General features: G+C 36.2%; 1 protein-coding gene across 2 annotated transcripts in view; it reads left to right on the top strand.

The window, feature by feature from the left end:
• Positions 1–2018: 2018 nt before the first annotated feature.
• Positions 2019–13827, top strand: part of LOC113074368 (band 4.1-like protein 1) — a 34575-nt gene continuing 22766 nt past the window's right edge. For both annotated transcript variants that reach the window (XM_026247204.1, XM_026247203.1), the window contains exon 1: positions 2019–2147. The gene's annotated coding sequence lies outside the window, so the exon portion shown is untranslated. The remainder of the gene's footprint in view (positions 2148–13827) is intronic.

Below are 13827 nucleotides of genomic sequence, written 5' to 3'. Positions count from 1 at the left end.
TTTTACATGACATTTGAACTTTTCTTGACATTCCCTCCAAACCCACAAAGGACTGAAAACAAGGGTGTTGTTTCCTAGTAAAATATGCATAATGATGGTAATTACTCGAAAGATCGCCCTCATCGCCGACAATGATTTTCCCACATATTCTGTTCATATGGGAGCAGCGAGTTTCACACCAGGCCACACTGACTGTGTACACAACACAAAGGCCTGTGAATGGACCATTACATGCTCAGAAAAAAATAATGCTGCCATCCTCTGGTTGAAATATTAATAGCAACAGTTCCAGCTGTACCAAACACCAAACAGTTTTTTATTATTCCACTCGATAGGTTTATTATTCCATAAATGTTATGCTCTTTAATAGCCTCACACATGACCATTTACACACTTGTGTATATAAGGACTGTCATCTGTACACTCTGCTGTAATTTTCTCAGCATGCACACTTATTTCCTGCACTGTAATTACAAATTCACTCCCACTACAGAGCACATTTCCTATCAGGCAACAACCTCACTATTTAATAGGGCTGAATACGCAATAATGGACCATAAACAATTAATAAAAATAAATAAATAGAAATAAGCATGATGGTGATGATGGTCGGGATTCTTTCTACACCATGAGACACTGTATTTCAATTTCTGGAGGAGGATATAGATTCCAAGTGCTGAAGTGCTGAACTAAGGTTAAAGCTGTCCTCTTTGTCCTCGTTTTTTGATTCACATACATTATTATAGATTTGTATTTTTATTTAACTTTATTTATTGATTGATTTTTACATTTAGTTTTGAGTTATTAATTTTGAGGTTTATTGTAGTATTCGTTTGAGACTAACTTATCTCAAATTTAGCTCATTAATTTCAGAAATGAAAAAATCTTTCATCATTTACTCACCCTCATGTTGTCCCAAACCTGTGGAAGTAGATGGCAACTAAAACTGTTTGGGAACCAACATTCTTCATCATATCCTCTTTTATGTTCAAATAAAGCAAATAAATGCATTAAATAAATCAATACAAATAAACTATCAAATAAATACATAAATACATGAATAATAATATTCAATACAATGCATAATAATAAATAAATGAATGAAGGGAGGAAGGAAAGAAATAACTTTGTTCTGTGGAACAAAAATATATTTTAAGAAAAGTGTTGTGTTTTTGTCCATACAAAGAAAGTCAATGGTCACCAAAACTGTTTGGTTACTGATCATGTTCAAAATATTGTATTGTATGTATGTTCTAAAAATATAATTTATCTATTTGTTTGTTGGCTTTTCACTGTTTTTTAATGATGCAAAATATTATTATTTTTATTTATTTCTTTATTTCTTTATTTTTTACATTTGTTTAATTTTATTAATGAGGTACCTAAGAGACCTCTAAGTGTATAATTAAATAATAATAATAATAATAATAAATAAATAACAACATAATGCATCCAACAGAGAGTTAATACACTTATATAAAATCAGTAATTTAAAAAAATATTACCACATGGAGCATATTTTTAGCTACCTGACAATTTTTTTTTTTTTTTTTTACCTCGCATTGGTAAATTGTATTTGTCTGTATATAAACAAAAAAATTATTCAGTTCTATACTGGTGTATTTTTTATTATGGTTACTCGCGCTCTAACGCAATAGGTAGGCTATATATATATATATATATATATATATATATATATATATATATATATATATATATATATATATATATATATATATATCCTTACGGTACAATTTACCTTAACATTTCATTTGTTGACTGACTTAGGAATGCGGTAGAGGAGCCTAATGGACGGGTATAAAGGCTCGAAGCGCATTCGTGATGATGAAATCTGTGCGTGTTCAGTTGAGCGCGGCTCTCTCAGCGGTGAGGAAGGAGTTTGGTGTATTCCAGCACGCATACGCCCCCTACCCTCCTCTCCTCCTCCTCCTCCTCCTCCTCTTCTTCTCTTCTCCTCTCCTCTCCTCTCATCCACCCGAGAGAGCTGCTCTCCCCCTCCGCTCATTCATCCTCTCGGACAGGCTCCATCCTTTGACGGGGAGCAGAAGCAGCAGGGCGGTGGCAATCGCAAGCCCTCAATGCTCGGCATTTGGACGGAAATCCGCGCGTCAAACCTGGAGAGACAGGTAGGGCTCTTTGTTGCGATGTCATCCCGTGTACGCTCACTATCCGTGAAGTGTGCACTATAAACAGGCTGAATGTGCCTATTTGAACGAATCAGCCTATGTGCCCTTGTGATGAGCCTAACATTTTGCGTTATTCTGGCATTTGACATTTTGCTCGGCAGGCCGGTCTATTAACAAGGCTTTGCTACCGCTTTTGGTCATGTGCTCATTTAGCATAAAAAATGGGTTTAATAAAGAGGACAGTGAAAGGAAGCCGTTGTTATACTGAACAATTTGTGTAAAAGAGCTGCTCTTGCCTGTCAGTGCAGGAATCTATTTGACTCACAAGAGGAGAATAGCGCTGAAACTGAACCCTTATACATACATATATATATATATATATATATATATATATATATATATATATATATATATATATATATCTATCTATCTATCTATCTATATATATATATATATAGCATAAAGTGAACTATCAGGCTTTCGGGCGCTGTGTTTCTTCCCGTGGTGTGCATTGTATCACGTGCAGAATAACGTTTCGCCGTCCGAATAGGCTACCGGGAGCTCCACTGTAATTTAAATGTGGCTCATTGTTTGACTCGGATGTAAGTGGGGTGTCAAGGCTGTTTAATGAAAAGAGGGTGTGGCACCGGGGGCAGTCGCGCGCGCATCTTGTGGCTGGAGCAGCCAATTAGCTGAGAGCGGTTGAGATTTATTGAGAGAGCGCGAGTATTTACGCACCATGTTAGTTTGCTATAATAGAGCTGAAGGAGCATGCTGGGAGAAAAATGAACATTTGCCAACGCGTTTCAGAAAACAACTGGACGTGTTATGTGTTTGTTTGACTATTTGTATTGTGTGGCTTGTTTATACTACAGCACCCATGTGGTTCATGCCATATTTTTCTGCTGTGTTTTGTTTGAATAGGCTCAGATGAGAACCCCATTACAAAAGTCTCCAGCAATTGGATTGCAAAGTCATGTTGCTTTTTAAGCCATGAAATATGGGGAGATTTTAAAAATTTTGTGTTTTTAGACCTGGAAAAGTAATGGAAATGAATATACTCTAGGACAAACATCACCTACACTCCTACACACCTACACAATAAAGGTTCTTTATTGGCATCTGTGGTTTCTTTGAGAATCTTTAACATCCATGGAACCTTTTAATAAAACTCTCTTAAAAATAAACATTTTATTGTTAGAATTGGTGGTTCCATGAAGAACCTTTAACATCCATCCATGCACTTTTAACAATAATGGTTTATAATTGGTATCTGTAGATCTACAAAGAACCTTTAACATCCATCGAACCACAAAAGTTATTTGTATTGAAATATTGTTTGTGTGATTATTAAAATGTTCTTCACACAATGAAAAAAAAAAAAGAAAAAAAAAGAAATTGATGACCAAAAATGGGGAACTAAAAAATATTGTTCTCCTAATGGCATCCTGCAAAAAAAAAAAAAAAAAAAAAACTACAACCTTGCGGAACATTCAGTTGCACAAAACACTAAAGGTTCTTTATTGGAATTGTTGGTTCCATAAAGAACCTTTAACATCCATGGAATCTTTCCACTGCACAAAGGTTCTTTAGATTGTTAAAATGTTCTTCAGACTAAATGAAATGGTTCTTTTAAGAAATGTCCACTCAAAGGTACTTTGGGTAACCCATAGTGGTTCTTCTATAGCAATAACTGTACCCCCCCCCCCCCCCACCAGAACCTTTATTATTAAGAGTGTATGTCTATTTCAAGAGTACTTTTCATCTGCAAAATGTGTTTTTAGAGAATTTGCACATCTGTAAAACATTTCTAAAACATCCCCTGCCAAATGTTAAAAAAGACACGTAGATGCATGTATTAGAGACATTTATAATTTAGTATGTGAGCCGCTACTCTTTTTAAAGATGCCTATTAGATGTTGTACTCAATAATTAGATGTTTTCCAGATGTTCAGAGCTCTTGGAGATGTACAGTATTGCATGCTTACTGGGAAGTCATGGGAATTTCTATAATCATTGTGCACATTCTCTTAAATTTAGCTCATATTTAAACATTTCAGCGGCTAAATACTGCTTTGGGAAAATCAGACTTGCTTAGTGATTTCTGATTTGAATCATTACTTAAAATTCTTATTCAGTAATTGCAAATGGAAAGGGTTAGAAATCAAAGGGGATGACTAGAAAACCATAAAAATAAATTTTATAACCAATACAACCAAACAACCAAACAATAACCAATCATTCCTGTCAGTATAGTGGATCTGTTGCCGGACCACAGAAGTGCATTGGTCTGGATGACCATTTCATTTATCACATGTGAATTTTGGCATTGTTCCTGCACGATTAGAGTTATTAATAAATAAAAAATACCTTTGTTTTGAACCTTTTTGAACAATTTCAATTGGGCGTCTTACTGCTTTCGAATTTCCTAAATTTTAGCATATTCTGAAGAAAATGTGAGTGCTATAATGCTACAAGCTCCTCATAGGTTAGAGCTTTGTTACTATACAGGTATGTGGTTGCTGGGGTTTTCCAAAATCCCACCCACAAGTCTCTGGTCCCTCTTTTAATGTAAGTTAGTGGGATTTTATTGTCCGCCAGGCAAAAATAGTCAGTCTTATCACTCAACCCTTGTGCGCACATTCACACTGGTTTTATTACAACGTTCAGTGCATCACATGATCAACAGATCTATTCCAATCTGCTTTCATGCATTGGCGATGAACCATAGAGAGCCCAGGGAGAGCTCATCGCTTGTCATATATCACAGATGTTCAGTCTTTTCAACCACATAATATTTATTTCACATTTCAGACATTTAATACACATAAGTACTAGGGGAAAAAAGCATTTAATGTTTGTGAAATACCTAGTGATGTCTATGGGAATCTTTTTTTTCTCACATCAGAAACACCTTGTGTAGGTAACAACAAAGTGTATTCTTCGCACACTTACCTAAACATCTTTGAGAACAAGAATGCGGGATATTGCACAGTATAAAGCTATTAAATATTCTGAATTAAAAGGAACAAAGCCATGTAACCAATACATTTGTCATATAGCTCTAGTGTGTCATGTGACAAGCTTGAAGTGGCACCAAAGAAACAATATGGTGATGCATTTTAAAATAAAAGCTCTGCTTGAATATTTGAAACTTACATGTTAAAGGGTAAATAGGTAATAGCACACCTCTTCAACAAGCCACATTGCTTGAGAGGTGTCTTTTTTAGCAGAATCTGTGGATGAGTAATGCGTCGAAGTGTAATACTTCAGTTTTAGGTTTGTTAAAGTCTGAAAAAAAAAAAATAGACTGAGCAATAGTAAAAGTAGGCACTGTTAATTAGCCTGAAAACTAACTGTTTGATTCATGTCAAGGCTGTACCAACACCAAGTGGCAAAGATTCTGCAAGCTATTCCTGTAGCACGTTGTTTTTGGACTAATTGAGCACAGTGTGCTATTAATGGCAAACTGCAACTGTCCCGTCCTACACACGCCTCCAACATGCTCTCAGCGTTCCTATATAACGTCCCGTGAGTTCCCCTCATAACAGTATATGGACATGCACTGTGCTCTGGATTTGGCAGTTCTGTAAGAATGTGACTAAGTTGATGTTTTCACAAACCTTTATGCAATTATTGCCTTTGCAACTAGCTGAAATAAAACAAAGGTAGTATATATATATATTGTACATTTCCAGTTTTTCTGTGTGTGTCCAAAAGAGAGTCTGCGTGCCTTAGAGTCAGGGTTGGGAAGGTTTTGATGCTCACAGAAGGAGAGCAGCCTCCCACGGGAGCTTATTTGTCTGTATATGAGTCAGTTGTATGAAGTTCTGCCCTGATCGTACAGAAGAATGTAAATTATTCAGAAGGCAGTTAAGCTTTGTGGTCTTGTGGGTGACAGCATGACTCGGTCTGATTGCTGTGAGTCAGCGCAATTTTCTCTTGCCGCTTCATCAGACCCCCTTTTCACATTCATTGGATTCACTGACATCTTTTAAATGGACGCGAGGCGAAAAATGAAGGGGTAGGTGGAGATGCCTTCCAGGAGGCACTGATACCATGAAGCTGAAAGCTGTTTTGCTTCCCTCAGTATTGAATCTGGCTTTGCCTTTGCTTATTTCCTAGGAGACTGTTTTATATTTTTTTCTATTGTGGTGTTTTATTGTGGAGTCATAGACCTCTCAAAAAAGGGTCATTGCTGTTGTTGTATTGTTCTAATCCTCTTCTTAACTATAATTAGCAGTTCTTGCTAAAGCAATCACTGTTATTATTGCTTATACTTTGTTCTAAGCTGTAAGTAATACACTTTGGGACGTAACACATGCTGTTTGTGCTACATACCACAAATCACATGATTTTGTAATTTTATGTATTATTTTAACCTTTGTCACAATTAGCCTACCTTTGTTTAATTTTCTGGCACAAATGGTCTTCCATTGGAAGCCAAGCAATATCTAGAAAACAGATTATCAAGATTTGGTGCAGTGCTGTTATTGTTAAACTAACACTATTGAATATCATTTTTGTTCATTTAAATAATGCTGAAATAAAATTTTTATAATAGAGAGAAAATAAAAAACAATTCGAAATGTTGTCTAAAATAGTACTAAAATTGCTAAAGCTAAAATAAAAATGCTAATAAATTAAAATGGGAAGAATGTTTTTATAAAAAATAAATACAGTTATTATGATAAATGAAAAATAAAAATTAAAATTAAAATGAAAGTTAATTCAAAATATTATATTAAATATTTATTACAAGAGGAAAAAGTTTACTTAAAAAAGTGAAATGTTGCCTTTGGCACCTTACCAAAACAAAATAAGTTGAAGTAGTAAAATGATTTAAACAAAATAAAAATAAAAATAAATGATAGCTAAATATATATATTTTTCAAAAATGACAAAAGAAATGAAGAAAATTACAATTTAAACTTAAAATAAAATGATAAACAAAATATAAAAATAAGGGCTAATTCAATACAGTAACAAAATGCTAAAATAACTCTGATTAATGCAGTCACCTAACCACACAAAACACATTAGCATTTGCACATCAGTGGCATGACTGTGAGTTTGCGAGCACCTCTGACATTCGTTCTGAAAAGATTTAGGAGCTTTGTTAAATTTAAACTAACGTTTTGGTGTAAATGTAAAGATGAACAAAGCTACATTTTTCTCAGACAGAGATAGAAAATCTGTCTCTCTCTGTGTCACTGTCAGTGTGGACAGGTGTGTTTGTTTGAAACCGAAAAACTAATTTGCATAACCCTAATGAGTCTGTCTGCCTATACGCTCATTACAAAGTCCATTTGATCTCCCAGTCCAGCAATACATCTCAGCCATTGCTGAGACCGCTGGATCGGTGAGGTAAGAGGGAAGGATGTATTGATAAGTGAATGCGGCTGGCCAAAAGAAAGGCTCAATCATTTGTGAATTAAGTTGGCTACATTGACTGCCATTTTAAGAAATTAGTTTAATCAGTAAATGAGTATTTCCCTACTCCAGGCTTTCTGCCAATGCGTCTAGCAGGGACTGACAAGGGCTAATCTATGAGCTTTCATTTAACAAATCATACAGATGCTATTCGGTCTAAGCAGACGTCATTCTAGATACGGCTTATTAACTTCAAACCCTTCCTGCTTTGAAAAACATAGACTTATCTGTAAAATTCCAGAGTTAGATGTATTAAGTGCTTTGAAATTCACCCCCACACGTCTATTTCAAGTTCCTCTTTGTTAGCCATCTTCTGTGGTTTAAAAGCTGCAGTGCCACACAGTGGGTTAGGTCTTTACATTTAGGCCTCCATAGATTATATATGATTCCCTTGTCACCAGCAATGCTAATATCTGAAGCTCGTTTCAGATTACTGCGAGAATTAAAAAAATGATTCAACTGATTAACGTTTAATATCAGTCATCAAGAGGATACCCTCTGGTTGAACTCACATTTCATTTTTTATTCGGTGGTCACTTTCTATGGTGGTCACTTTTTCTGTATAGACATGATGTGTTTGTATCACCGTGGCAACAGAACTTTATAAAGTGCATCAGTTTTAGTAGAAGATCTCTTTACTTCAACGTTGCATAGCTTTTTGCTGTCATTTTCCTGACTTTAGAGAAGGGTTTATAAAACAGGCATCAATCAGTTTATCAGACTGAGAGTTTGTCATTGTGTCGCAGTGGATGTTCTAAAGGAGCTTTATGACAGTGACAGTTGTGGAGGTAGTAAACACATTTGGACTACATCGGAGTGAAGGCATACACAAAATGAATTCGTAGCCCAGATGTACTCAACTGGTGACTAAAAGAGCCACATTCAACCCACAATTTTACAATTTTTGTGAATTTTATAATTTGGTAGTAGTCAAATTCGCTTACGCTTATGCTTAAATTATGGCAAGTACCAATTCACTTGTATTTGTGTTTGAGCTCTGAGGAACGTCAAAGTTTTTTTATTACATAGTGGTTTTGCAACATTGATCAATGTACACATAAACTAGTTCTGGATTTTGAGTGCTTAGAAAATAGAAAATATGAATATCTATTATTTATCATACTTACAGGTTGTACATCTTAAAAAAAAAAAAAAAACTAAATTACTTTCAGAGTGTAGTGTCTTCTTTACATGATGTTAACCAGACAAACTAGTCACTGTGTTCACGGCCGGTCAACATAGAATATAGGCGGGCATTATGCAAATGAGTTACCCTTCAATGTGTAGCTGTCCGTCGCGGAAGTGAAATTCAAATTTCTGACGACTCGTTTAGACTGGTCAGAGTTGACTCTTTCTTTTTTTCTTTATTAAGATTTGTTTTGCCATTTTATGCCTTTTATTTAAAGAGGACAGTAGGTTGACAGGAAGCAAAGTGGGTGAGAGAGAGGGGGGTGGGATCAGGAAAGGTCCACAAGACTCAAACTTGGGATGCCTGAAGCGCAATAGTGCTATATGTCAACACGCTGCCCACGAGGCCATCAGCGTTGATTCTTTTGTTTTGGGAGACAATAACTTTATTTATTATTTATCGTGCACTTTCAGCTTTACAACTTTGCAGATCGTTTACATTCACATACAGCTACATTACGCACTGCATGAAAGGCAATTTTCAAAATGGCATAATAGGGGCACTTTAAAAACGAATTTTCCAAATTTAAAATTTTTCAAATCTTCAGAACATAGTCGTGCTGAACTGAAGTGATCGTCAGCTTCAGAGATGATAAAGTGAGCGCTCATTTTACGTGCAGATTATAATAAATATAAGTTCACATGGCAATACCGATTTGAGTGCCAGTAATTTGTAACAAGGCTAAATAATACAAAATAATTCTCACCTTCTGATTATTTGTCTCCTTATCTGTTTGCGAGTGCCATAAAGAGCCGCATTTCATTAGAAATTTATGGCATGTCCTTGAAAGAGAATCTATGTCTAATTCAATATGCAGTTATCTGCATGCCCTTGAACTGCTCAGTGATGCGAGATGGCACGTTCTTAAAGGATGATGTCTGCATCTGTGGACCCTTACTTTTCCCCTGTGGATTTCTCTAATAGGAAATGCCCACATTCCTTCTTGTGTTAATATATTTATCTACGTTACGGCTAAAGGCAGATGTTGTAACACAACAAAGGCTGTTTCACAGGATTTTTCAGGCACGGCCTTTCCTCAACTTGCTGTGATGCTCCTGTGGCTAGAGATGTTTGTTCGCAGTTTCACTGTACTGTGTTTTTATCACAACCGAGCAGTTAAAGGCCTCTCTGGTTTGAGGTTTTACACTCTCACTGAGAACCGTACATGCTTGGCCACCTTTCAATTGAACTCCTGATGCTTCATAGGATGCCTTTCAGAAACTCGGACAACATCCTCCAAGTCAATTTGAATGGATTTTAGCTTTAAACTGTGGACATATAAGTGTCATTCTTGAGAAAAGGATGTTTCCGTGCTGAACTGAACTCCACTCCATTGCATCAGCCAAATTTCACCCAGGACAGATTGATGGATTGGAGGTAAACAGCATTAATATGAATGCTACAATTAATTTGAGAGGGGCCGTGTATGATGTGCATGCTAACTAGTTGCCCTGAAGAAAACCTGCTTGCCTTTCTTCATCACGCTCCTCCTCTCTGCCTGTACGCCGCTCTCGCAGACTGATTGCACCGGTGATGTCATGACTTCCTTCTGTATGCCACCATTTGAAGACGCATTGGCTTGGGGGTACAAATGAATCTTGGCTTGATTTGTTTTGTAGCACATGAGCACCCGTGTTATTGTATTTGTTTATTTGAAGGTTGTTCTATGCCTCACAATATTATGGCAGTGCCGTTTGAAAAGATTTGTTCCAAGATGGTAAGTATATCTTGCAAAACTGAGCTGTCAGTTTTATCATGAACTTACTCGGTTGATATAAGACTCAGCTGGCGTTTGGTTGTTTTTTACAGTGGAGCGCTTTCATGCGTTGAACAAGGGGGGTTTTGTGTCTTCTGAAAGGGCACCACAGCTCCCTCAAAAAGAAGTCCTGCCATCATTGTAGCTCTGCTCCAAAATGTAGTCAGCTGCCTCTACATTTTTGCCATTAAATACGCTTCTGATGCAAAGGCTGTTCCAAACAGTAGTCAACTTAATGATGCTGCCGACTCTTGGCCAAATTCAAATAAAGCATCATATGTGTCTTTAGTAGAGATAATGCAATGCAATGCCACAAGCTTTTCGAGAGATAGATAATGGGATAAGTTGAGAGAAATGTTGATTATGAATATAATTCATTCAATAGTGACTATTTCTGCAAGTTAAAGGAGTAATTCACCCAAAAATGAACAGTCAATCATAATTCACTTACTCTCATGTTATTTCAGAATTGTATTAGTTTCTCCATTGCGACACGTGATAAAAGTAAATGAAAGTGGATGGGAACTAGGGACAGTTGTGGTCACCATTCACATTCATTGTGGACATTCTACAATCAGCACTCCCAGATTCTGTAATCAAAAAGGTTTCAAAACAAAGAGCATTGTCATAAACAGTAGAAATACCAGAAGAAATATCTTTTGTGTCGGACAATGGTAAGCCTATGAGTCAAAAAGGTTTCTCCTATACTAAAATTAATCAATGACAAAGAGTTCCTGCAAATGTAGAGCATTCTGAATCAGTCCCTAATGAGGTTTCATTGTTGTTAGGATGCAACCCAGGATACTCTGTATGTAGGCAGTAGGCAGCTTGCCAGGTTATGGACCATAGCTTCTATCTTCGTGCATGAGAAAATATGGAGAGGCTTTCCCTCATTGCTTTTTCCTCATGCACATTTTGTCATCTCCCTGAAATCGTTTTGTGTGAACTGTTGACATGTTTGTCTTGAGTTACTAGAGCCTCTGCCCCGTGCCTTTCTTCTGCTAGCATGCGTTATGCCATGAATGATGGATTCCTTTAACAGATTGCACTACAGATGAGTGATTGTGCTTGGAGCTACGGAGAACTGGTTGCCAAGTGTAGATATATTTTCCAACAGCAAGGCTACAGGGAGTGAACGAAGGGGAAGATACTCGATGACAAATGGCATAGTACAGCCGTCATTTTGCAGGAAATTATTTCCCATCATTTTGCTGGCTTTGGGAGCATTTATTTAAACAGGCCGGTGCGCTGAACTATACTGCAAACATTTTACAAATGAAAATGTATAGCTGGGGGTTCTTGACATTAAAAAGAAAAGAAAAAAAGAAAATAAAACCTTTTAAGTGATTGCTAGGGCGTAGATGGTTACTTATTGGTCCAGAACAAGAGACCCCACTGCCAGGAATATATGATATCCCCATATAAGACATTCAGACTCAAAAACTCCTTTTCTACCTCAAAAATCCTCTCGTCAAAGGCTTGTCTGCTTTTAAAGCCAAGGTCAATAATATAATACATTTTGGGCTTACAGTACAGTACATGCTTCAGGATTATCTGGTTGTCCTTGAGCATAATTACACAGCTATCAATAGCAACTGCTTTGGTAACGCTTTAGAATAGTGAACACTTATTCACTATAAACTACTGTACAACTTTTCCCTCAATAAATTCCAAATTTGCTGTTTATTAATACTGCACATCTTAGTTGTTAAATATAGGAATTGGGTAGGATTAGGGATTTAAAATAAGCCGTTAATATGTGCTTAATTAGTACTAATAAATGGTTAAAAGTCTAGTAATATGCATGCTAATAAGCAACAAGTTAAGAGACCCTAAAATAAAGTGTTACTGTACGATTGCTTTTACTACGCTGTCCACCTTTTTGTTTACCCATCAGAAGATACTGAGATCTGTAGAATCCATGTTCATTTATGAAATAAGTTATCTCCTGTTATTTGTGTGTTAAATATATATTTTAGATTGCTTTCATCTAGCAATATGAGTGTAGTTCAATTCACATTTCCATTTTAACCCTGCAAAACCTTGACATAAAAAAAAATATATATCCAAAATCGGATCTTTTAAAAAAAAAATTTGTTTATTGAATCTTTTGAAAAAACATATAGATAAAAAGACAGATAGATAGATAGATAGATTATAAAAAATGCATGTAGTAGTTTGTGTACAACAGGTTTTAATCATGTTGATCATTTACAGCAGGCCTGATACAGTAGGCTTCATAGGGTTATGATTCTTTCCACAGAGTTCTTCATATTTCCCCCAAATCATTACAGATCATTACAAAGGTCCGTCCAATTTATATGTATTCATCAACATATTCCTGAGTTGTTTGTTATGTTTACAGCTCAAGGAGGTTACTTTTCTGATAGCCAGTGTACGGCTTGTCACTGGTTAGATCAGGTTCACTTCTCCATATGTCCATATGGCCTGGGGCAGTGCCAGCTCTCTACTGCGCTCCCAGTGTGCATCATGGCAGAACTGGGAAATTTAGCCAATGAGACGACAGTCATATTCCATAATTTTGGTGCTCAATAATCTCATGATCACTGCAGAGGTTTTTACTACATCTGAGCAAACACACATAAACACACACTCTCATTAACTGCTAATATATGAGTCCAAGTCTACAGCATTCGGATTATCCCTGTTCAAACTTGACCCCTGACTTGATTATAAACATATGTACAGCTTTAATTCCAAGTGCAACACGATAAAGCTGCTTGATCTCTGTTTGGACATTTTTATTATCCATCATCGCCTGTATCAAATGCAGTTTTGATCATGGTGAGCGCTTTAGTCACAGGAACCACTTCACTTGAAAGCTACTACACAAAGGTCAAAGTGTGCATGATGCATCTAATCACTGCTGTTTATTAAGAGCCTCAAGCAATTAATTATTTAACTTTTAAGTTGATGTTTTCAAAATGCAACTTGTTTTAATTGGCACAGAAGAAGATGTTTAGCAGAAGGTTAACTCTGCTCTTTTCAACGTCATGAGAATGAAAAGGCAGGGTGCCAAGCATCATAATCAGTCCATATGCAATATATTTCAAGAAGGCATACAAAAACTTCACCTGCAGCTCTCAAATCTTATTTGGGTTCAATTGTGTAATAAATAAATATGCATATTAGAGATGTAATGGTTCACAAAAATGACAGTTCTCTATGTACCACGGTCACAGTTCGGTATGTTTTTGATAGAGCAGGGGAAAAACATAAATTAGCTTCTCTTTTTCTTTCTAATTAAATAGTACTTTATTGAACAAACAGTAACACTTTAC

Source organism: Carassius auratus, unplaced genomic scaffold, assembly GCF_003368295.1.
Source record: "Carassius auratus strain Wakin unplaced genomic scaffold, ASM336829v1 scaf_tig00014320, whole genome shotgun sequence".
Classification (NCBI taxonomy): Eukaryota; Metazoa; Chordata; class Actinopteri; order Cypriniformes; family Cyprinidae; genus Carassius; species Carassius auratus.
The sequence above is the reverse complement of the archived record's forward strand: the minus strand, read 5'-3'. Positions and strand labels throughout refer to the sequence as shown.